Source organism: Neomonachus schauinslandi, chromosome 6 (genome assembly GCF_002201575.2).
Source record: "Neomonachus schauinslandi chromosome 6, ASM220157v2, whole genome shotgun sequence".
NCBI classification, from domain to species: domain Eukaryota; kingdom Metazoa; phylum Chordata; class Mammalia; order Carnivora; family Phocidae; genus Neomonachus; species Neomonachus schauinslandi.
Genome location: NC_058408.1, coordinates 21,336,368 through 21,363,638, shown reverse-complemented (window position 1 = coordinate 21,363,638; position 27,271 = coordinate 21,336,368).

The following is a 27,271-nucleotide window of genomic DNA, read 5'->3' as shown; positions in this document are numbered from 1 at the left end:
AGTATCATTTTCTAACTCTTCGTGAACACAGATAAAATGGTGTACACACTGCTGTCCCTTTTTTCTTCCCTCCCTCCTTTCCTTTCCCCTCTTTTCCCCTGACCCAGTAACAAACCAAGTATGAAAACTTTAAAATGTTTGGTTACATAGTTTATCTCAAATCACTGCCTGTATACAGTGATAGTCACGGATTTCTTAAGCCTTGTTGAAATGCAAAACATTCTGTTAGGAAGTCAAGAGATGTTACATCATCTTCCACAAAGCTGGTTTTCTCTTCCTATTTTGAGAAATGTTTCTTTACAATGTCATGCCCTGTGGGTGGAGATAGACAGATACAAGCAGGTGCCTTAGTGAAAGCAGTGTGTGACAAACTCAGGTTTCAAGAGAGATGTTAAAATGCAGGCATCACAGACTTGAATTTACAGGTGCATCAATAGTTGAATCTTCTAGAGACTGTGCTCATCTACAATTTTTAAAGTATTATTTTTTTCTCTGGGGGCACTGAAGGCTCCTAGATTTACAGATATTTTAGTTTGAATCATTCTCTATACTCCAATATAGTTTGAAAATTTTGATAGTTTCCTTAAACCTTTCATTTGACCATGTAACAACTTCTACCTCATTACTATATAAAAGAAAAATATAAAGGAATAAGCATATTGTGCCTGTCAATTTTGAGTTTAAATATTTGGATGCATGTCACTGACCTGATTCTCTTCAGACCAGCTTTCCTTGGCCCCTAGACTCCATCAATTTTTCCTATTACTCTTTGTTGTTTATTCTCCGTCTTGCATTCATCCCCATAAGTACCTCTCATTTGGGCTCCTGATTATTTAACATCTGGCTGTTTCATTAGTAATGCACATTGAATACTTTCTGAGCAGAACCATTCACCAATGTGAGGAGCTGGGCTCAGAAAATGGAATAGGGTCCCTTTAGAGCACAGAGCCAGATATGGTTCACTAAATCCATCATCACAGAACACTTCCAAATACACAGCTTCTTCCTCTTCATCGGGGTTCTCACATATAAGGATAGGGCCACCTGGCTGGCTCAGTCAGTAGACTCTTGATCTCAGGGTCATGAGTTTAAGCCCCCCGTTGGGTGTAGAGCTTACTTTTAAAAATTTGGGGGAAAAAAAAAAACATAGAAAATCCTTTAAAAAAAAAAATCATGGGGAGAGCCTATTAGATCACAGGTGACTGGGCCATAAGTCTGGGGCAGGTTCTGAGAATTTGTATTTCTTTCAAGTTCCCAGGTGAGGCTTGGGCTGCTTGGCAGGGCCACACTTTGAAAACTGCTCTAGATGAATCTCTAATTATTGTGTTCCTTTCTGTTGTTTCCATCCAACTTACTTCATACTTATTTCTATTTTTTCCTATATTTGGAATAATTCAACAAATTCCAGTCTAAAAGTGGTCCCACCCCACCAAAAATAGTGAATGATAATAATAATGGTCTATGAGATTTTATTTAATTTCAATAGCCTTGTATATTTACAGTTACTGACAACAAGGTCCATAGTTGTAATACCAAAAAAAGGAAGGAAAGAAGGGAGGGAGGGAAAGAAAGGCAGGAAGGCAAACTGGCCTTATCTATAGTATCTGTTATATATTTACAATTTTCCTATGGGTTCAATTTTACAAGCAATTTGGAGCTCACAGAAGTTGAGCTGCCCAAGGCAAATCATCCAGTATATGGAACTAGGATTTAACCTTAGGATTCATGTAAGTGATGTCCCCCGCCAACCCTTCGTATTCCAAGTAGAATCCTTGGACCAACAGCACTGTTCTCCCCTGGGAGCTTGTTAGGACTAGAGACTCAGGTCCTATATCAGACGTACTGAATCAGAATCTGCATTTTAACAAAATCCCCAGACAAATCACAAATTTCCCAGGTGAAAATTACAGTTTGAAAAACACCACCCCACACTACTGTGCCTCCCTAAAAACAAATAACTTCAGTGAACGTCTTCCCCCAACCAATTTGAATACTAGTATTCACTTTTCTGCACAATTCAGAAGCTTTCTCACTCAGGCTGGGGTGTGAATTTTAGGAAACATATATGTGTAGTTTAATTTTTCTCAAGCCGAAATAATTTGCAGGCTCTATTCTAGGTCATGTTAGAATTTCATGTACATCTAGTTTTTTAGAGATTAGAGATGGATACTACTGTCTTCAAATAATGTTAATTACAAAAACAAATGAGAGACAAATGTTATGGTTTTCACAGAAGCTTAAACGATTGTTTTTTTTTTTTTTTTGCTTTTTTATTGAAGTTACTGCTCTTCCTTCCAAAGCCCCTCCCAAGGGATCGCACACAAAGTTGCAACCTAGTAACATCTGTTTACTTGCATTTAATTGAACAATAGACACAGTACATAACTCTAGTTTATTTTTGAGCACTTTAAAAATTAAGTAAAATTGGATTAATCCTTATTTTCAAATAAAATCCTTCACCAAAGATCAGCTAAAAGACCTTGTTATTTTAACAAATGTTATTTTTCAAGCTAAAATAAAGACTCAGGCCAAGCAAAACTGTACCAATACTATGCCAGAAGCCTTCAAACAGGCATGGAGATCTACAAAGTAAATTAAATTTTCTGTTACTATCTCAGACTCATGACCCTCTCCCTCAACCCTTCATCTAAAATTGCCACAAATGTTCTGTAACTGGGTCAGGGCATACTTGCTTGGGGGAAGAAAGACATATTAAAGAACATTCAATTATGTCTCAGACATAAGGAGCAAGTGAAGCAAATGTAATATCCTGTCATAAGATTCGAGCATAATTTTCCACTGTGTCCCAGCTTTCATCCTCAATTGTCAACATGTGACTATCTTCCCTCACACTCACCAAGAATGCTTTGACTAAATCTGGAACTTATTTTTATTCAGTATTTGCTTTGTTCCACATACACATCATTTGTCTTGTCTATAAAATTGGTCTTCCCATGAGATCAGATCAGCATTATTTTATGTATTGAAGTCTAGAATGTGTTCCACAATTCTAATATCTTTGCTATTCCTCAAGATTATAGTTTGATTTTCCTTAAATGCCAAACTAGAGCAGACAAACTGCCAAATTGACCGTATCACATGAGGTCATAACAAGTTGGGCACTTGGAACTCAGCAGATAAATGCTAAATTGCCCATTCAGGACTCTGAACTTACTCAAGGTCAACAGGAAAAGTAAAGCACAGTAACTGGCAAGCTTAGCTTCATCATTCATGACTCTTCTGTTGAATCATTAGCTCCTTGCTGGCACATGCAGCAGCTTCTTATATCAAATGTCCCAAAACTGCCGTCTCTTGAAGCACACATATACATACCCCAGGCATCCAGTGAGCCAGAGTCAGTAGAAGAAAGAATGCAAAAAAAAAAAAAAAAAAAAAATTATATCAGAACATAATGCCTTAGCATAAAGTAGCAAGACTGTTTTCAGAAGCCAAAGAAATAGGTCTCATAACAATATGGTTAAAAGATTATAAGCACAGGGCGCCTGGGTGGCTCAGTTGGTTAAGCGGCTGCCTTTGGCTCAGGTCATGATCCTGGAGTCCCGGGATCGAGTCCCGCATCGGGCTCCCTGCTCAGCAGGGAGTCTGCTTCTCCCTCTGACCCTCCTCCCTCTCATGCTCTCTCTCATTCTCTCTCTCTCAAATAAATAAAATCTTTAAAAAAATAAAAAAATAAAAAAAGATTATAAGCACAGATAAAGCAATAGATTTAAGTACAGATATATGTACATACATTAAATACACTAGACTGAATTTTGACATTAGAGCTTGCCTAATCATTTCCACGAGATTTTTCTTAATAATTCTGGTCTTTGAGTCAATAAAAAAATGTCACGGTTTCCTTTATTGGAACTACTAAAAGCTAATAGCAAATAAGGCTACAGATAACTTATAAATGTTCCCACATGGGGCGCCTGGGTGGCTCAGATGGTTAAGCGTCTGCCTTAGGCTCAGGTCATGATCCCAGGGTCCTGGGATCGAGTCCCACATCGGGCTCCTGACTCAGCGGGGAGTCTGCTTCTTCCTCTCCCTCTGCCTCTCCCACTGCTCATGCTCTCTCTCTGTGTCTCAAATGAATAAATAAAATCTTTAAAAATAAATAAATAAATAAATAAATAAATAAATAAATAAATGTTCCCACATAGAGAAGAACAAAGGTAAAGACAAGGCAGGTGAGTACAGAAGCAATGCCACACTGGAACAACATGGCCAGATTTCCATCTGACAGTGTCATGGTTCTCCACCATGCTGTCAACCTCCCAAAGCTAGAAATATGCCCAAAATGCAACTGACTGAAGTTCTTAGAAATATTCTTTATTTTACTTTAAAATATTTCACCTTTTTATATTTTCAGTCTATATCTGTTTACCTGATGCAGAAACCTCAACTCTCAAACTTCTGTTTTTGTTTTTTTTGTTTTGGTTTTTTTTGGTTTTTTTAGACTTCTAAGAGTACCTCCTTCTAATGGAGCTTCCTTTTCTATGGATTTGATTTACCTGTTCACTTCTACACTTCAACAATTTATCCCAGTTCATCATACCTTTTAACACTTTTACTTCCAAACTTAGTTCTGATTCTCTTGTATGTCCTTATTTGGAGAATCTTCTCTTTCCTATTTTTGGTCATTTACCCTAAACTTGCTTCAGTGTTATTAGAGCTTTCTTGGGATGTGGTAGCCAAACTGCAGGCGGCATTCCAGACAGCACCACAGGTGGTGGTATCTTGAGTTAAAAGCTCAGAATTGTAAAAACCAGAATATCATCTTCAAGTACCAGGTGTGATGACAGCCTGACTGTTCATAGTCAAAATGATCAGAAAACAATTCTCAACATCAACAAAATCATTGATGGCCCAAGTAAAGATTTCCATGGTTAAACCACTGGAAACAGATTTTTAGAACAAAGAGTATACTGGGAGAAGGGGTTCTTGCCAATTAAAGTGAAGATAGGGATAGCTTCCAATTAGACTACGTAGAGGAAGAGAAAATCCATCTCCTTTTTGACACTTCTGATATGTGTCATATCAGAACGATATCTCTCATATCATATCATATCAGAGTGATATTCTACAGGCCACTTCTTTACCCTGACACTGAACATCGCTTACATAATTGGGTCCATATTTATTCTCAGAAATTTTAAATTAAAGAAGTAGTGGCTTTCAGTTCATCCCTATTATTAAAGTTCATGGTTTACCAAAGGTTGCAACAAGTAGGAAGTTAACTGTCAGATTAACCTAGTATACAGTATAAACTATATGTATTTAATCTTCCATTAGCACAATTTTTTAAGTCTAAAAAGCATCATTAAAGGAAACAATTAGTTCCATAATTCCTTTCACCTAATTCTCACTGCTCATTCTTAAGAGTGGGAGTGAATGTGTGTGTGTGTGTGTGTGTGTACTGTAGGAAGAGGCTCTAAAGAGCAAAAAGTGAAATACTTAAAGGCATGCTTCCCTATAGTGAAATGAAAGTGACAAACTCTGTTTTGTATTAGCTCTGAAGCCACTTCTCATCTATGAAATGTAGATAATGATAACTCAGATTTTTATGAGTAACAAAATAAATTGTATATGCCCAGCATTTCCTAAACTAGATTGACTTCACAGATATGTTCATGAGCATCATATCATCACAAATGTTGTGCAACCTTGATCTTCAAGGCAGGCCAGGCAAGGGTGGATCATATCAAAGTGCCATCTTTGGAATATTTGGAGTTTAGAGAATCAAAAGGTGAATGAGACTACTTCATATTTCAGACATTATAGAAGCAGGATATAATACTTTAAGTATGCTGCTCTGCCCAGCTATATGATCTTGGATGAATTATCAAAACATTTCTAAGCTTCTCCATCTGTCAAAAAGAAATTATTGCATCTTTCCTATACAGTTACTGAGGGCATCCAAAATGATAAACTATAAAAGAAACATGGCACATAATAAGCACTCAATAAAACTATTATTATTATTAACCAATATTACATGTACATGCATCCACACATATCTACTAATAGTCCTTCTCCCCTAAATATAATATCTGATCCCTATGGATAAATAGCTAATGGAAACACAGCAAAGCTGTCAAACTCTAAATCTAGTCAGGCTTGGGCGCCTGGGTGGCTCAGTTGGTTAAGCGACTGCCTTCGGCTCAGGTCATGATCCTGGAGTCCCGGGATCGAGTCCCGCATCGGACTCCCTGCTCGGCAGGGAGTCTGCTTCTCCCTCTGACCCTCCTCCCTCTCATGCTCTCTGTCTCTCATTCTCTCTCTCTCAAATAAATAAATAAAATCTTTAAAAAAAATAAAAAAAATATTAATTAATTAAAAAAAAAAAAAAAAAGTTGGTTAAATCTAGTCAGGCTTGCCTCTAAATTATATTTGACATTTCGTTTAAAAATATCAATAACTTAATGGAAGCCAAACCCCCACACTCACTTTAGAAATATGTGATTTTTAAAGAAAATAAAGTCTTCCCCATTATTATTTAGACAATGGTAAATTTAAAACCATTTTTTGACAAATTTTTCTTATATACTCCAACATTTTTGCAAATGTATATACTTTCAGGTTATTTACAGTTATCTAAAATGTAAAGAATTCCACCTCATGACAGAATCTCTACTAACACTGGAGAGTGGATTTTAGAATACTGATTTAAAAAGCTGGAAATTAAAGTTAGAAAAAACATGATTCTAGGCAGCTGGGAAGATGGTGGAATAGGAAGACCTAAGCTCACCTCGCCCAGGGGTACAACTAGGTAACACCCGCATCAGCATAAGTAGCCCAGTAAATGACCCAAACCGGCAGAATAAACTCTCTAACTAAAGGCAGGGAAGAGGCCACATCAAACAAAGTAGGAAGAGCAAAGACTCAGCCTGGGAGCAAAACAGACCTTGGCCTCCATGGTCAGGAAGAAGACAGAGATTCAGAGAAGTGTGGAAAATGGACTTTCACATTGGGGAACCACAAATAGAGAGGGCAAATCTCTGTAATATTTGCTTTCAAAAGTGAGAGGAGCTGAATTTCGTGAGTTCTTAATACCAGCAGGACTTAAAGCCTGGAATTTTAAAACTCAGGGGGCTCAGCTTAGGGAGAGCCCAGAAGGCATTAGGAAGCAGACTCTTAAAGAGACAGCATAACAAACAACCAGCTCAGACACTGCACAGAACCAGCAGTTTGGAAAATGCCAGGGGCAGACAAGAGGGAAAATGATTGGCTCATCTCAGAGTGGGCCCAGACACAGGGATCATGTTTTCCCATGTCCAGGAACAAAGGAGCTGTCAGATGCCATTTCCCTCCCCACCCCTGTCCCCCAGCCCCAAGGATAAACAACCACTACCTGCAGGAACCAGCACAGCACAGACCCTCCTTACCTAACTTGCTTGCACCAAGCCGCACCCCCCCCAGTTACCTTCCCCCAGAAGATCAGCACAAACCCTGTCACACCACACCACTGGACCTACATTTGCAGGACCTCAGTTCCAGCAACAGTGTAGGGCAGGTCTCATTTCACAAGCAGAACACCGCACACCTTGCTGCCCACAAAAGGCAAATAGAGCCTCTGCAGACAATTGGACTGAAGCAAAAAGAGGCTGAGACTCAACAGCAGAGCATACACAACACATAGGACGTGCTCCCTGAAGCGCCAGGTCCTAGGGAACAGGATACAATGCACGGCAGGGTACTCCAGGACCTCTTCTTCATAAAGCTATTATTGTTAAGACCAAGAGAAGTAGTTGACTCTCCTAACCCACAGAAATACACACAAAGTCAGACAAAAGGAGGAGACAGAAAAACATCTCCCAAATGAAAGAACAGGACCAAACCACAGCAAGAGACCAAAGTGAATGGATATAAGTAATATGCCTAATAAAGAACTTTAAGTAATAATCATAAAGATACTCACTGGACTTCAGAAAACAGTGGAGGACATCAGTAAGACCCATAACACCGAAATAAAAAGAACCAATCAGATCAAGAATACAATAAGTGAAATTAAAAATACACTTAATGGAATAAGTAGCAGGCTAGATGAAGCAGATGAATGAATTAATGACCTGGAAGACAGAGTAATAAAAAGTAACCAAGCTGAGCAAAAGAGGAAAGAAAATTATGCATATTGAGAATAGTCTTAGGGAACTCAGTGACTCCAACAAGTGTAATAATATCCACATTATAGGGATTTCAGAAAAAGACAGATAAGGGGACAGAAAATTTACTTGAAGAAATAATAGTTGAAAACTTCCCTAATCTGGGGAAAGAACCTGTAGGATGAATTGGAGGAAAAACTGGAAGCATTAGTTACCACCAAATATGTGATAATACAGACCTGAACCATCCAAAAATTGTATTTTGATATCACTAAGTATAACATCTTGATTTAGAAATGATGAAACTTCAGACAAATCCCATGACTACATGAACTAAAAATGAGGCAGTTAGACTAAAAACAAAATTTTTAGATTTCATTCCACTCCTTCTTCTTAATTCTACATTGTTAGTTCAATATCCTGGCAACTGATTACCTAGCCTCAGTTTTCCTCTGAATAACCAATCTCACTGGAAGCCAGAAACCAGGGCTCATGACACTTGAAGGAGAGAATGGATTTTAGTAGCTCTTTGAACTCGCACATTCCACCGTTCCTCTGTAAAATAACATCACATCACAGCCATGAGATATTACAATAAGAGTAATACATTTACATGAACCTCATCACAGCAAAGCTTATACAAATCACAACTGGAAGTTTTCATCATAAAAAATTCAGTGTTGAGATAGGGGGTCAATTTACTTACCACTCTTGACAGTTAAGGACAGATCTCAGACAGACATCCAAAGAGTGTCTACACAAGGCCATGTAATAATACTTTGTACATGTCTTAATTACTCTCATATATTCATTTCTGCTTTGTTTTCTGCAATGTGCTTAGATGACTAGAACAAGTGAGAAAGAAACAACAGGAATGGACATTCAACTTGTACCCTGGAACTGTGGAAACTTATCCCAGTTAACACTGCAGAGTCATGAAGCTGTTCCCAACTCCTGGAAAAGTCACAATTTCATGATAAGCACTGGGGCTGCATTACAGAAAAAGCTTTCTGAGGGTGCCTGGGTGGCTCAGTCTGTTAAGCATCTGACTCTTGATTTTGGCTCAGGTCATGATCTCAGGGTCGTGAGATCGAGCCCCTCATGGGGCTCCACACAGCAGGGAGTCTGCTTGGGGATTCTCTCCCTCTGTCTCTCTCCTCACACACATGCACCCTCTCTCCCTCCCTCTCTCTTTAAAATAAATAAATAAAATCTTAAAAAAAAAAGCTTTCTGATAAAGTCTGGAGACATTAATGGGTTTAGAGTAAGAACAATTTCATGTTCTTAGGATTAATTGTAGCTAAATCTTATTGCTTTAAATCTTACTCTATATGTGTCATTTGTTAAGTTCTGAATGCTAATGTTTAACCAATATATAAAGACTTGAGTTTTTTAATGCTGAAAATATGATTATCTCCTTACAGAAAATACGAGGTTGTGCAAGGATCATAACCAAAGCATCACTACCAATTGGCTACAGTATAATGACTGCATGCCAATTATTTTGAACAGTAAGGATTTCTTGAAAATAAGTCTCTTAAGCTAAACTCAGCAAACTCCTAAGTTAACACTGTCAGTGTCACAACCACCTGCTTTAAAAAATTGTTTAATCAAAATTTTCTCATAGTGTAGTCATCAACACCATCTCCTTCAATACCATTTCACATTCTTCCTGGTCTATCCCCCAGATGAAGCTATTTCGAAATGCAAACAATGTGTAACCACTGCATTTATTTACACACACACACACATTACATGTTATATAATATCTACTAATACTTTCTATACATGTAGCAGTTTATAAATTTAAAAGCAAATTCACATTGTCTGCAGAATCTTGCACACAAATACTACTTAAAAATATTACAATACTACTTTTTTTCTTCCAAGTACACTAGGTGCTGAGTGTATCTTGGACTATATTCTCTTATGCTATTTTTCTAAGTTATTTTACATCTTTACCATTTGGCCAAAGAGCAGCAATCCTCACATCAGTCCACTGTAACATATGTCAAGATAGTAACATGTAAATATACATGATGAGTCAGAGGAAAAGTCTTTCTAACGCTGTTTTAAACAACTGGAATAAAGGGAAAATGATTTCAGTGGTGCAAGAATCAGCAGGGACAGGAAAGTGCCAACTCTGATTGGAAGCCCTGAAAGCACTAACTGCAGCCTCTCAAGGTAAAATCGGATTTTCAATAACTCACCCTGCATCACAGCACTTGTCAGTGGGGAGAGGTGATTGGAGGGGGAAATAGAATTTGACCTTTTCTTAGTGAAGTAAAAGAAGAAGTTCATCCATTGAACTGGAAGCTTTTAGTGGAGTTACTGGAAGACAAAGCTACATGCTTGAAAGGAACAGAAAGTGTAGAGCTTCACAGTTTTATCAAGGAAGGTGCTTCAATCAGTTTACATTTGATTGAAACTCAAAGAATTCCTACAGAACCACAGAACAGTCACCTTTAAGATTTAAAATTTCTCCTAAATTTCTCTATTAAATTCAACATACATGGAACATTGTCAAATGCATTAAGCCCTTCAGAAAACATTACTGCATTGTATAGCATATTTAAAAGTATCTCTGTAAGAGGAAATAGAAAAATAGGGTTTGTGAGATGTTAAAATAACTGTCTTGTACAGAGCCGTACACAGAAGATAGTCCCTTCCTCTTTCCATGTAGCATTGCAACTTTTTTTCATTTCATTGAATATGTTTGGTGTTAGAAAGTCTCAGGTCTACCCTCCCACTGGATGAAAACTCAGTTTTTTAAAAATCAATTTTAAATTAATGATAGTGCTGAAAAGGTAACAATACAGAAGTTAAAAGAGGTTTTGTTTTACATTTGTAGCAAACTGTCTTTTAAAAATAAAGTTTCAACACCTACTTATGTTTTCTCTCCTTTATCATTTTAACCAGGGTAACTTCACAAATCAAAGTAGTAGAGGGTTGTAATGGGTAGTCAACCCACATTCTGTCTCTTGGAAATGATTTTCAATAATTTAAAAGAAAAAAAAAAAACAGGACCAGCCTGTATCTAAAGAATCTGATCGAGTCAAGACTCAGTTCTTTTTACACAGCATCTTACACCAAAAGGCAGTAAATGTTAGTTTCACGAATGAATAAAAATGAAGAAGGAGGTAACTGACTGAATCACAATACTACTTATTGCTAGAATTAGATATATTCACCAGAAACCCACAAAGAATCTAAGTAAAAGAAATGTCACATTCCAACGAAAGCACTAAGAAATAGAAAAAAATCGTATAAGTGAGTAAAAGAAGCAATTAGGAATTAAATAAGTAAAGCAATGACCGAGCATGATGGTCAGAATAATAGCTACCCAAAAATGTCCATATCCTATTCCCCAAAACCTATGAACATGTTACCTTAATGACAAAAAAAAAAAGATTAAGATCTTGAGATGAATTATCCAGGTGTATCCAATATAATCACCCTACTGGGATCCCTCTAAGACCTAGGCAGGAGTATCAAAATCAGAGGTGATGGGACAGTAAAGGCAGAGGTCTGAGTGATGTAATTGTTGGTACTGAAGATGAAGGAAGGAGCCATGAGTTAAGTAATGCAGGCAAGCCTCAAGAAAGTAAAAAGGGCAAGGAAACAAATTCTCCCCTTCAGCCTCCAGAAGGAATGCAATCCTGCCAACACCTTGATTTTAGCCCAGCAAATTCCATTTCAGACTTCTAATTTCCAGAACTTTAAGATATTTGTGTTCTTTTAAGCCACTAAATTTGTGGTAGTTTGTTACAGCGGCAACAGAAAACTAATATACTGGACTAAACATTATTCTTAATTTCTAAATATGCTTTCAATTAAAAGGAGTCATTTTCATTTAAAGGTAAGAAGAGTATGAGCAAAAGAACACAAAGATGTGAAATTTCTACTTTGTCCATTTTAAAGACCATTCAATACAATCAGGTATATAATGTAGATTAACTGTGCATGTGGGAGGTGTGGCTCATGTTAAGGGAGAATCTATTCATCTATGACTTTTAAGTCAAAGTTAATTAAGCTGAAAATGCCATCTTGCCATCTGAAAGTTTCTTATCTCACTGTTCAAACTATGGTTAACAAATACTTAAGATTTTCAATTTAGAAATGACTACCTTCCTTTCTTCCTTGTTAGATCCTAATCAGCAAGGGAAAACATAATTAAAAATAACTTGCAAGATAAAAAGCCAACAGTCCTACGATTCATAGAAATATGCAAATTTTCTTTATGATTCTTTTAAACGAACCTGCTTTCTCCATTGTTCAAGGATGATAAGTTTTCTATTGCACTAATAACCTTTCAATATTATTAACTGTGTTTTCCTTTTAGGTCTAAAATAAGTACCTGTTTGCTGGTTAAGAAAAATCTCTTGAGAGGAGTGGCTGCTAAATTGTGTTTGTTTCTAAAAAATACGTCATTAATCCAGTTTTATCCCAGAGAGGATAGTTGTGTCCCATGCATTATGGTGATTTTATTTTCTCTTATTAAGGAATAATGGCAGACTAAAGCAACTGCATTAACAGAGTCTTGTAATAAAAAGTAACGTTTTTGCTTTTCTAATTAGTTACACTCATTTTATGAGAGAATGAAGCCTGATATATTTGGTTATGTTTGAGCAGCAAAGTCTGTTAAAAAAAAAAAAAAAAAAGAATGCCTTCCATTGGTTTTTAACGCAGGTGTGCTAAGCTGCTGTGCACAATTGTTCCAAAAGCAAGGCCAAATGTTAGCTGAAAAGAACTCGTCTTACTTCAAGAGGTTTCCCAACAAACACGTGCCAAAAAGAAAAAAGAAAAAAAGAGAGAGCTTCCCAACAAAAACTGTATATTGAAATAATTGCTCCCTTGTGTAATTAATTAGGTATGTAGCTGGCCACTTGCCTTGCTGTAGGACCAAATATAGGCACAATTAGCTGCACTTGAGCAGTTACATACCTGTGGATTTGGAGTCACAAGTGTAAAAACAGTAGGTGCTTTGAAAAATTAGCTCTCGCAATTTGTATCTCACTTCAAACACAGCTACATATATTTTAATAACTTAACTTTCTTTAATAAATACAGCAGGTATGTCATGAGATGCCTTCTCCTCCCCAACACCTGCTACTTTTCATAATCTTCACCATTCTGTATAAATAAGCGATGAGATTTATTCTGCTTGCTAAGGATCTTTTTGCGAAAAAAAAAAAATGTGGGATAGATATTTGCATGGAAGGAGTTACTCTGCTCATTATAAATGTCAGCTTTCTTTTCTATAAGTTATAACTCTCATGAAATTGGATTCTTATTTTTAGTAAAGTGAAGGATTGATTCTTTTTTGCTTTCCCCTAAAAGCAAAAAAAAAAAAAATCATGCATTGATTTAATGGGAGATTTTTATTATCTTGATTACATTTGCAGAAATTAAATGCCAGTGAACTGGGATACAATGGAGCCAAAGTGAGGTTCATTTCAGTCTCTGGCTAAATCTAAGGGTGGCAGTTTATATCTGACTGTGGCCCACATAAAAGTCAGTGGGTCTCTTCAGAATCACAAGTAAGTCTGTGTAGTGTGAATCAAATCCTGGTTACCTTTTCCTAAGTGTTTGGTAAAGGTGGAAGGACAGAAAACTCAACAATGGATTAGGAAAAATGGTCTTACAAAACTGATCTCAGAAATAGTTTTAGTACCTTGATATATGACAAGCAGGTCCTATTATGTGTGAGCACATCCCTATTTACTTACAAGTTCCTACCGAAAACGTTCAAGAGAAACTGTCAACTACCAGTAGAAAGAAAGTCAGGACTAGGTGAGAAATAAATTTGGGTTTATGTGGCTGGAGTAGAGAGAGTGTCGAGGATCTAAGTTCTATTAGTTCATGGACATGAGGCCTGCATTTCTCTGGCTGACCAGTACACTCCAGACACCAAGAACCAGCCCTGGCCCACGGTAAATATTTGTTGGATAATGAATGTGTACCTAATTCAATGTCCAGTACATTCAATTGTCAATTCTTTAAGATCTTCCAGAAAAAAAAAAAAACAGCTTTGAGCAAAGCTATGATTATTAGACCTACTACACTAAGGGAGAGTATCTCCATGATCGATTTGTGGTAGTGTCCAAAAGGGAAAATCAGTGAGACATATTTATAGAGTGTTATGGCCCAGGCCGGGTGATTTTAGGGCAAGTCTGGCAAGGCAGGGAACTGGCTAGAATTGGACAGAGTTTATGACAGCACAGTTTGGATTGATGGATGCAGTGTGGCAATCATCTCCAAAAACTCTTGGTAAGCAAACTGTTACCTTAATGTATTAGGGTTCTCCAGAGAAACAGAACCAATATATAGAAAAAGAAATTTATTTTAAGAAATTACCCAAGTATTGAAGCTGACAAGTTCCAAGATCTGCAGGGCGAGTCTTAGCAAGTTAGAGATGCAAGAAAACTGATGGTTTAGTTCCAGTCTGAGACAAAAGGCTTGAGAACAAAGAGACACAATGGTGTAGCTCCAGTCCAAAGACCAGCAGGCTCAAGACCCAGGAAGAGCAGATATTTCATTTGAGTCCAAAGGCAGGGAAAAAAACAATGTCCCAGTTCAAAGGCCATCAGGCAGAAACAAATTTCCCTCACTCACTCAGGGAAAGGTCAGCCTTTTTGTTCTATTCAGACCTTCAACTGGCTAGAAGAGGCCCACTGCATTATGGAGGGCAACCTGCTTTACTCAGTTTGCCAAATAAAATGTTAATTTTATCCGAAATACCATCACAGAAACACCCAGAATAATGTTTGACCAAATGTCAGGATACCCCATGACCCAATCAGGTTGACACATAAAATTAATAATCACCCTCAATAAGTAAACTAGTTGGTTCACACTGTTACCCTCCAGGAGCTAGGAGCTAAGTTCTACTTTCTTGTTCTCAGTGCAGTTTCACAAAGGGACTGGAAAGTACTATCTTGTCCTTTCACTGTTCAAAGATGTTCATTTCAGTCCTCAAACTTTTATCTTACTCTTAGAATCTCCTGTTCAAAAAGAAAGTCCTGGGGCACCTAGGTGGCTCAGTTGGTTAAACGGCTGCCTTCGGCTCAGGTCATGATCCCAGGGTCCTGGGATCAAGCCCCACATCGGGCTTCCTGCTCAGTGGGAAGCCTGCTTCTCCCTCTCCCACTGCCCCTGCTTGTGTTCCCTCTCTCGCTGTCTCTCTGTCAAATAAATAAATAAAATCTTTTAAAAAAAAATCCTTAAACATTTTCTATCCATGAGATTTCATGGTGATCTTATGGCTAGCAAATTTGACATGTGCCTCTCCATGTGAAATTACATTAAAAGGTTGGGATTATTAAAATATCCTACGACAGTTTCATATATTGCATGCAGATCATTGAGGAAATACTTTGGAGTGTGAAATATCTGGATAACTATCGCAGTCCATCCCTAACTGTGAGAATACACGCTTACTTCCCTGCCACATCAGTCTTCGTAACAAATATGCAGTGAAATTTGGTAATCCCCCAAGTATTGTGATCAAAATAGAACTCCTAGTGAAGTAATTCAGGTCCTAGAAGAGAACTTCTGTTTTGAGAAAATCAGCTGGTGTGATTACCAAATCCTTGCTGTTATAGATCAAGGCCGGGCAAACCACAGCCCCAGGAGCCAACTCTTGACCTCTTAACAGTTTATGAGAACACGGCCACTAACATTCATTTACATACTGTCTCTAGTTACATACTGTCTCCAGCCTGGCAACAGCTACAAAACTGAATCACTGTAACAGAGACTCTACAGCCTGCAGAGCCTACAAGATTTACTATGTGGCCCTTCACAGAAAACTTTGTTAACCTCTGATCTACATAGACAAACACCTAAGTTTTATAAACGGAGTTTCTCTGCAGAACAAAGCTAAATATGAATTCTATAAAAAATTTTCTCAGCTAATTATACTATCACAAAACTGCTTTTTCTTAACTACCATTTTATTCCCTCTTCAAATTTTGTGTGTGGTTTGTTGTCAAAATCTGAAGCTCACTTGGCCTTCTCAGTTTCCTCAATAAGAAAACGACCACAACCCTATGTGTGAAGTAATAATTACAAAGAATTTAGTAGATGTAAAATAAAAAATGATACTTAGCTGTAATATATCTAAAAGTGTGCGTGTGTGTATCCCCCCCAGTTTTGCTTTCACATGCCGTACTTTGGACTCATTATGTTGTATAGTCAAAGAATTGTTAGAGATATCTATTTGCCCCCCGAATGCCCAGTAATTGATGAAGTACTCCTAAATTGTTCTCATAATGACAAAGCACCAGGGACAATCACTGAATGAATATTTATCTGTGATGAATATTCATTTAATCCATGTCTTTACAAGGAGCTTCCCAACTGACAGGACAATAAATAAGTTTCTTCATGCCCATTTTAATTCTGGGTTTATTCACTTTCTCCACTACCATGACTTTAGACAAGGTAAATTCACTGTTTGTAGTTTGACTTAGGAATCATTAGTTTATCTGTGTCCTACATTAACTCCCTTAAACACAAAATACAACTCTGAGAACAGTGATTAATCAGTTCAAAGATTTGCCATCTGCTTCATTCAAGTCCTACGAGGGGAGAAGTGACAAATTTGGATTAAGAGAAAATGAATGTTAATGAGGTTGTGATTCTACCCTTTGAAACAAGAAGAGCGGTGAGCCTGGAATGTGAGTCAGTAGTGTGCTGGCAAATGTTTAACAACTACCTTTTGAAGTTTGTAGTAGGGGACCTGATTTGTAGTGTTTGCTATTTTTGAAGTGTAAATACTCCCACAGCTGATTTCAAGCTATCACCCTGATGTCACCAAATGCAGGGTTGGGAAGAGCAGAACACTATATTATAGTTTCTCCTCCATACAGGTACAACACATGTACTTGAACTCAAGAACATGGAGAATGAAATGTAGTAAAATCAGGAGGTGATGGATATTTAACATTAATTTGGATTTTAATACAATTTATTTAATTGTAGACTTATTAGTTTTTAATAATGGCTATGTTTAACAATCACCTCACAAAATTCCTGAAAATTTAACAATCAATCACCTCCTACCGGCTGGTATAAGCCACCTTTCATGAACTGGTACAAGCCAGCTCCAGCACATCACTGCTGTGAGTCTGTATTGTGCATAAGGCATAACTGTGCTTTTTTTTTTTTTATGAAAAAGAACCTTTTTCATTATTAATAAAGCTTAAAAAAACTCCCTCACCTTCACCTACTCCCTGTCATTCACACAGACATACAAACATACACACACACACACATGCACACAGCCTTACAGAATTTAACATCTCTGGAACAAGGAATACATACTCAATGGTTATACTATGGAAGTGACAATCAATTGACAATCTCTTAATGTTTTTATGGGCTGAATGCAAGATATTGTTAGTTTCTAGTTTCGGTTGAAGAGCCTTGTATATCAAACTGCAAATCGGCATGTAAATTTCTTGTGAGGCAACATAAGCATGTCTTAATAACCTTTGCAAGTGCAATGCATAACATAATGCACCAGACATCATGAGTCCTCAAGTACTTGTGAAATAAACATTAAATCAATTAATGTTGCTCTGAAAAAAAGATCCCATACGATTCCCACCCAAATTTCCACAAATAAAATATTCAGTAACAGACTGTAGCTAGCTCTTTGAGAAATTTTTCAGTGGAAATATTTTATCCTGCAAACAGATTTCAAACAATTACAGATACAAATGAATTTTTAAGGATTTTTAGGAATTCTACATACTTCAATTTAAAGATTTTTTTTTAAGTTTAAGGTTCCATTTAAAGACTGAATTACCTACATAAATCAAAGCCTACCACTGCGTAATACTAAAGATTTTACATATTTATAGAGCACCTAGAAAAGTAGCATATATATATATATAAACTTCAATAAACTTCAATAAACTTGTATTGTATTAAACTTGTAACTTGGCTAACAAAACATTATAATAGTATCATCGCCTTATTAAATAAGAGCTCTAAGGTTTTAAAACATTTGTAAAAAAATAAAGATGTAACCTGGCCAAGTTCTTTTCTAAAGGTAATGCTCAATGGACTTGATTAGGCTATAATTGAAAGTTCTAGAATCTTAAAATATTTTGTTTTCCTTTCTGAAAATAAGGGTTGTTTTTCACAACATTTTGGGATTTTTATGAAACATAAATTAGTCCTTGGGTGTGAGGTAGGGGTAGGAAGTCAGGGGAATATTTTTATTTAGTAAATATTGCACACCAGGTCTTGTCACCCAGGGATAAGTTTTTCAAAGGAAAAGTAAAAACACTATCATCAGTCTTTCTTAGCCATTTAATGTGACTTTACTAAAGACACACCTCAGGCATCTGGGTGGCTCAGTTGGTTAAGCATTTGACTTTGGCTCAGGTCATGATCTCAGGGTCCTGGGATGGAGTCCCATGTCAGGCTATCTGCTCAGCGGGGAGTCTGCTTCTCCCTCTCACTCTCCTCTGTGCTCTCCCTTCCCCCCCCACCCCAAATAAATAAAATCTTAAAAAAAAAAGACACCCCACTATGATTCCCAGATAGAACCTTGTATTCTGAGATCAAAAACCCACGGTAGACCTCCCAAATATCACAGCAATGTTTTACTTTTTTTGGTCATGGAGGGCTTGATTTCTCCCTCCCTCCAGGAAACCTTTCAGAAAACCAAATTTTCTCTCCTCTGATTTTTGCCTCTCTTCCTGCTTTGAGCTTTACCAGATTTCATCTACCCACAATATTTGCAGTTATTTTTTTTACCCATGCCAGCTTTATCTCTGGTAGTTCTCTAAGTAGGGTCTCAAAAGTTTGATTGCTTAAAGCGGTGAATGCTTTAACAAAAAGGTGACTGTCTTACAATTCTACAGGACCTTAGCATGGGTACAGTACCATACACCTAAAATTAACTGAACTGGTAGAACAGGAAAGCATTCCAACTTTCAAGAAGAAGAACCATCTATTGTCAAAACAACTGCAATTCAGACTGAAATAAAGGAAGATTTTTACCACCAAAACCTATGCGTATTAAAGGCATTTCATAACACTGTTCTATCAAGATTTCCTGTAAGTGTAATTAATCATATTTGTAAAACTTTAAAATAAAAATGTTTCCATAAATGTGAAGTGTATTAACTATTTGGGCATAGTTATTTAAAAGGTGCTTTATTACCTTTTTATGATATGATAGAATTTTTTATTACTCTTTTCACAAAGCTCTTAAGAAATAACTCTTGAGACTTAAAATCAAAGCCAAGCAAAAAACAGCTTGGATATGAGAAATGTGAGAAACAACTGTATCTTTCACTACTGTACTTTTGTCAATAAAAAGTTTATTTACATTAATTCATCCAACAAATATTGAGAATCAGTTTTGTGGTAGAGATCATGCTAGGCCACAAAGTTACAGTGGTGAATGAAACTAGAACAATTCTCTTCATGACACGAGACCCTCAGTTTCTGCATAAGGAGCTTGCGATAATAGCTAAGATTCCTTCCATTTCCAAAATATTATAGTCTATTAAGTAGAAAAAAATCATATCAAATGAACTCCTTTTAAAAACCACAGGACTGACACATTAAAGAATAGATAATGGCACTGATTATTTGGATTTTAATACATTGTTTGATAAGGTATCTTTCAAGACATGCTAAATTATTCTTTCCAGTCAATTGTCTAGTCTTTGTGGAAACACAAATGAAAATTTCTATTTCAAAAAAATACTATTGGGGTTGATAAAAAGTAATATTCTTGGTTAGAATTTAAAGTGCTTCTACTTACATATTTCATGCATATAAAATTGGTTATATACCAGCTGATGGACATGAAAATTGCAGATCACTATCATAGCAACCAAGTGGCAAAACTCAAATCATTTCACTAAAAATCACTAGGCTAGTTGTTTCCACTACACCATTCCATATTAACAGTTCTTCCATTCAGCATCTTTATTGTAAATAAATAAGTGAATGAAGGAGGTCAAAAGGTATAAAGCTGCCAATTATAAAATAAATAAGTATAGGAATATAATGTACAGCATGGTGACTCTAGTTAATAAAACAGAAACCAACTTAAAACTAATACAATGAATAGCTTGTTAAAAATATTGTGTTTTTTGACATGTTGGGGGAAGACGGCAGAGTAGGAGGATCCTAAGCTCACTTCGTCCCATACGCACAATGAGGTAACACCCACGTGGGTATAAATAACCCAGAAAATTACCTGAAGACTGGCAGAACAGATGCTCCACAGCTAAATGTAGAGAAAAGGGAACACTGAAGAACATAGGAAGGGTGGAGACAAGGTTAGAAGTCAAACTGACCTGCAGGACTGTCCACTGGAGGAAAGATGTGGTGGGTATAGAGGGAAGGGAGGACCAGACCCCCACACCAAGCACCCCAAAATGGGGACCCCCATGGAGAAGGCAAATCCCCATAACACTTGACTTTGAAAACTAGAGGGACCTAACCTGTGGGGTTAGTGGGGTATAGTGGGGTATAACACCTGGAAATTTAAAAATCAGCTCTGGGGAGCAGAGAGGGTGGGGTCCCCACTCTTCAAGTGACAGTACAACAAAGTCCCGTTGAGAAACAGCATAGAAGCAGTAGTTTGAAAAATACCTGGGGTATATAGGAAGACTGATTTACTACTCTCAGGACATGTGCTAGAGGAACAGGGATCTTTGGGAGACTTCTTCATAACAAAAGAGCTGACAGGCACCATTTCACTCCTCCATCACTCAGCCTAGATACACCAACACCTGCAGGAACCAGCACAGTGCAACATCTCCACCTAACTTGCTAACAGCATGCCCTCCCCCATGTGCTTCTATGGATCTACCCACTCCAACCTGGCTGGCCTCAGCAGTTTTCCCAGGCCACTACAGGACCTCTCCCGCAGTGGACCTGCATGGTCCTTGCTGGCACCATGCGCCCTGCCCCTGCATTCTCCATCCCTTTCCATCCCTGCAGCCCTCGGCAGAAGTTTTTCCAGACAGATGCAGATACCCTACCACAGTGGACCAACACACACTACATGTCCTTCGCCCATATTCTCCTGCAGACCTTCACCCGCAATATGCCTTTGGTCAGAGCTACTGAAAAGCAGTGTCACAAGCCTGGGAGTGTGTGAGCAATCCTGACATGGGCCAGCACCACTCCAAAGTGACTCCTGCCTCAGGGAGAGATGAAGATAACAACACACCACCAATCCAACTGTGGCCCCAGCAGTGGGCTGGAGGCAAACATCTGAACTGACTACAGGCCCTGCCCACCAGCAAAGGCTTCTCAGGCGACAACCCTGGAAGGGTGCCCTGCAGTTTGGTGCTGCTGTATCTCTGGCATATGCCTGGTCTGACTCACCTCAAGCCCAAGGTGGCCCCAGACTAGCCTACTAATAACACAGGGACTAACCCCTGCCCATGAGAGGGCCACTGCACAAGACCAAACTGAAGGAAAACATGGCTCTACAACAACAGGTCACATGGAACACACATAGGAGACACCACCAAGCATCAGGTCCAGGTGAGCATGGGACACTGCACTACAGGACCTTTTCAGAAGGCCACTACTTCCAAAAGTAGGCAACGTAGCTGACTTTCCTAACACAGAGAAAGAGACAGACAAAAACCTGGAGATGAGGAATATGTTCCAAATCAATGAAAAGGGAAATAATCACAGCAAGAACTAAACAAAATAGAGATTAGTAATATGCCTGATAGAGGATTTAAAATAATGTTTGTAAAGATAGTCACTAGACTTGAAACAAGATCAGAGGACCTCAGTGAGACCCTCAACAAAGAGAATGAAAACAAAAAAGCAATCAAGGACAAAAAAAACTCAGTAACAAATTTAAGATACAGTAGATAGAATAAACAATAGACTAGAGGAAGCAGAACAGACCAGCAACCTGGAGGACAGAACAAAGGAAAGCAATCAAGCTAAATGACAGAGAAAAAGAAGTAATAAAAAATGAAAATAGGGGCACCTGGGTGGCTCAGTCATTAAGCGTCTGCCTTCAGCTCAGATCATGATCCCATGCTCAGCCGGGAGTCTGTTTCTCCCTCTCCTTCTACCCCTCCCCCCTGCTCATGCTCTCACGAGTGCACACACACATGTATGCAACATGCATGCTCTCTCTCTCTCTCATGTATGTTCCCTCTCTCAAATAAATAAAATTAAAAAAAAATGAAAATAGACTAAGAGAACTCAGCAACACCATTAATCATGATATATGCATTATAGGGATCTCAGAAAAAGAGAAAAAGGGACAGAAAATTAAAAAAAAAAAAAAGCAGAAAACTTCCCAAATCTGGAGAAAGACTCAGATATCTAGATCCAGTAAGCACAGAGAACACCCAAGGAGGTCCACACCAAGATGCACAGTAATTAAAATGGCAAAAAGTAGTGATAAAGAATTTTAAAAGTAACAAAACAGTTACTTACAAGGGAAACCCCATAAGGCTATCTGCAGATTTTTCAGCAGAAACTTCTCAGGCCAGAAAGGAGTGCCATAATAAATTCTAAAGGCTGTAAAGAAAAAAACCTCTAATCGAGAATACTCTATCCAGGAAGGCTATCATTCAGAATAGAAGGAGAGATAAAGAATTCCCCAAACAAAAGTTAAAGGAATTCATTACCACTAACCCAGCCCTACAAAAAATATTAAGGGAGACTCTTTGAATGGAAAGGAAAGACCATAAGAATAAGAAAAGTAGAAAGCACAAAATCAGTAAAATTAAATGTATCTATAAAAATCAGTCAAGAGATGCACAAAATAAAAGGATATAAAGTATGACACCATATACCTAAAATGTGGGGGGAGAGGAGTACAGAAAGTGTTCACACCTAAGTAACCATCAACTTAATATAGACTGCTACATCCATAAGATATTTTATAAATAAACCTAATGGTAACCACAAATAAACTAGCAAAAGATAGGCAAAAAAATAAAAAGAATCCAAATATATCACCAAAGAAAATCAGCAAACCATGAAAGAGAACAAGAGAACAAAGGAACAGAGAACAACTATAAAAACAACCATAAACAAGCAACAAAATAATAAGTGCATACTTACCAATTACTTTGAATGTAAATGGACAAAATGCTCCAATCAAAAGATACAAGGAGACAGAATGGATAAAAAAGCAAGACCCATCTATAGGCTGCCAGAAAGAGACTCATTTCAGACCTAAAGACATGTACAGATTGAAAGTGAAGGGATGGAAAAGCATTTATCATACAAACAGATGTCAAATGAAAGCCAGGATAGCAATGCTTATACTGGACAAAATGGACTTTAAAACAAACACTGGAAGAAGAGACAAAGAAGAACATTATATAATTATAAAGAGAACAATCCAAAAAAATAATAATAAAAAATACTTAAAATTTTTATATTTTTTAATGCAAATTTTAGTTAAGATATAGTCAATATTGGTTTTAGGAGCAGAATTCAGTGATTCATCACTTACATACCACACCCATTGCTTATCTTTAATACCCACTACCCATGTAGCCCATCCCCCACCCACCTCCCTCCATCAACCCTGTTTGTTCTCTATCATTAAGTGTCTCCATGGTTTGTTTCCCTTTCTCTTTTTTCCCCCCTTCCCATATGTTCATCTATTTTCTTCCTTAAATTCCACATATGAGTGAGATCATATGGTGTTTGTCTTTCTCTAGCTTATTTCACTTAGCATAATACATTCTACTTCCATCCATGTCGTAGCAAATGGAAAGATTTCATTCGTTTTGATGGCTGAGTAATATTCCATATATATATATATATGGAGAGAGAGAGAGAACTCAAAACCACAAATCAAAGAGGAGAAATAAGTAACCCCACAAAAATACAAAGGATTATCAAAGAATATTATGAAAAAAATACATGCCAACAACCTGGACAACACAGAAAAAAAATGGATCAATTCCTAGAAAAACATAACCTCCCAAAACTGAATCAGGAAGACATAGAAAGTTTAAACAGACCAATTACCAGCAATGAAATTGAATCAGTAATCTAAAAACTCCTTAGAAACCAAAGTCCAGGACGACACAGTTTCACAGGTGAATTTTACCAAAGATTTAAAGAAGAGTTAATACCAATTCTTCTCAAACTATTCCAAAAAATAAGAGATGAATAAAAGCTTCCAAAATCCATTATATGAGGCCAGCATTACCCTGATACCAAAACCAGATAAAGACACAACAACAACAACAAAAAAGAGAACTACAGGCCCATATCTCTGATGAACAGAGATGTAAAAATATACTAGCAAACCAATCCAACAATACATTAAAAAAAAATCATTCACCACAAACAAGTGGAATTTATTCCCAGGATGCAAGGATGGCTCAATATTCACAAATCAATGTGATGCATCATATCAACAAGAGAAAAAATAAAAACCATATGATCATTTCAGTAGATGCAGAAAAAGCATTTTACAAAATACAACATCCATTCTCAATATAAACCCTAAATGAAGTAGGCTTAGAGAGAACATACCTCAACATAATAAAGGCCATATATGAAAAATCCACAGCAAACACACTCAATGGGGACAAACAAAGAGCTTTTCCCCTAAGATCAGTAACAAGACAAGGATGTCTGCTCTCACCACTTTTATTCAACATAGTACTGGAAGTCCTAACCACAGCAAGCAGACAGCAAAAAGAAAAGCCATCCAAATCAGTAAGGAAGGAGTAAAACTTTCACTATTTGCAGATAACACAATACTCTATATAGAAAACCCTAAAGACTCCACCAAAAAAAAAAAACTATTAGAACTGACAAATCAATTCAGTAAGGTTGCAGGACACAAAATTGATGTGCAGAAATACACTGCATTTCTATATACTAATAAAGTAGGAGAAAGAAATTAAGAAAACAATCCCATTTATAACTGCACCAAAAATAAAATACCTAGGAATAAACAAGGAAGTGAAAGTCCTGTACTCTTAAAACTATAAAACAATGATGAAAGACAACACAAACAAAAGGAAAGATATTCCATACTCATGGGTAAGAACGAATGTTGTTAAAATGTCCATACTACCCAAAGCAATCTACAAATTTAATGCAATTCCTATCAAAATACAGTTTTGACAGAACTAGAACAAATAATCTTAAAATTTGCATGAAACCAGAGAAAACCCCAACAGCCAAAGCAATCTTGAAAAAGAACAAAACTGGAGGGATCACAATCCCAGTTATCAAGATATACTAAACAAATAATAGAATATATGTTTAAAAAAAGAAGAAGAAGAAGAAGAAGAAGATAGCAGGAGGGGAAGAATGAAGTGGGGGAAATCGGAGGGGGAGATGAACCATGAGAGATGATGGACTCTGAAAAACAGAGGGTTCTAGAGGGGAGGGGGGTGGGAGGATGGGTTAGCCTGGTGATGGGTATTAAAGAGGGCACCTTCTGCATGGAGCACTGGGTGTTATACACAAACAATGAATCATGGAACACTACATCAAAAACTAATGATGTAATGTATGGTGATTAACATAACAATAAAAAATTTAAAAAAAAAGATATACTACAAAGCTGTAGTAATCAAAACAGCATTGTACTGACCCAAAAATAGACACATATGGAACAAAATAGAGAGCCCAGACATAAACCCACCATTACAATTAATCTTTGATAAAGGAGACAAGAATATGCAATGGAAAAAAGACGGTCTCTTCAACAAATGGTGTTGGGAAACCTAGACAGCTACAAGCAAAAGAATAAAACCGGTCAACTTTCACCACACACAAAAATAAACTCAAAATAGATTAAAGACCTATTTGTGAGACCTGAAACCATATAAATCCTAGATGAAAGCACAAGCAGTAATTTCTCTGGTATCAGCCATAGCAGTATTTTTCTATATATGTCTCCTGAGACAAGGGAAACAAAAACAAAACTAAACTATTGAGACTACATCAAAATAAAATCTTCTGCATAATGAAGGAAAACAACCAACAAAACTAGAAGACAACCTACTGAATGGGAGAAGATACTTGCAAATGAGGTATCTGAGAAAGGGTTAGTATACAAAATATATTAAGAGGGGCACCAGGGTGGCTCAATTGGTTAGGCATCTAACTTAGGCTCAGGTCATGATCTCAGGGTCCTGGGATCAAGCCCCACATCTGGCTCCCCGCTCAGCAGGGAGTCGGCTCATCCCCCTGCTTCTCCCCCTGCTTGTGCTGTCTAATAAATAAAATCTGAAAAAGAAAGTATATAACTTATACGACTCAATACCAAAAAAACCCAAAATAATCTAAATAAAAATAAGATATGAGCAGACATTTCCCCAAAGACATCCAGCTGGCCAAAGACACATGAAAAGAAGCTCAACATCACTCATCAACAGGGAAATACATATCAAAACCACAATGAGATATCACCTCATACCTGTCAGAATGGCTAAAATCCAAAACATAAGAAACTAGTGTTGGTGAAGATGTGGAGAAAAAGGAACCCTCTTGCACTGTTAGTGGGAATGCAATCTGGTGCAGCTACTATGGAAGACAGTTTGAAGGTTCCCCCCAAAATTAAAAGTAGAATTACCATGTAATTTAGGAATTGCACTACTGAGTATAAACCCAAAGAACACAAAAACACTAATTTGAAGGTAAATATGCACTATGTTTATTGCAACATTATTTGCAATAACCAAACTGTGCAAGCCACCCAAGTGTCCAGCAATAGATGAATGGATAAGGAAGTAGTGTATATTAAAAAAAAAAAATGTGGTACACACACACTGGATTACTCAGCCATGAAAAAGAATGAAATCCTGCCATTTGTAACAACAGCATGATGGTGCTAAACAGTATAATGCTAAGTGAAGTAAGTCAGAGAAAGACAAATACCATATGATCTCACTGATACGTGGAGTTTAAGAAACAAATGACCAGAGGGGGGAAAAAAAAGATAAACCAAGAAACAGACCCTTAACCCTAGAGAACAACCTGGTGGTTGCCAGAGGGGGGGAATTAAGAGAACACTTACTATGATGATTACCGATTAATGTATAGAATTGCTGAATCATTATACTGTACGTCAAACTAATACAACACTGTATCTTAACTATACAGGAATTAAAATTTTTAAAAATTTTTTAAAAATCCTTTTTTTCCTTTTGCAGACTACG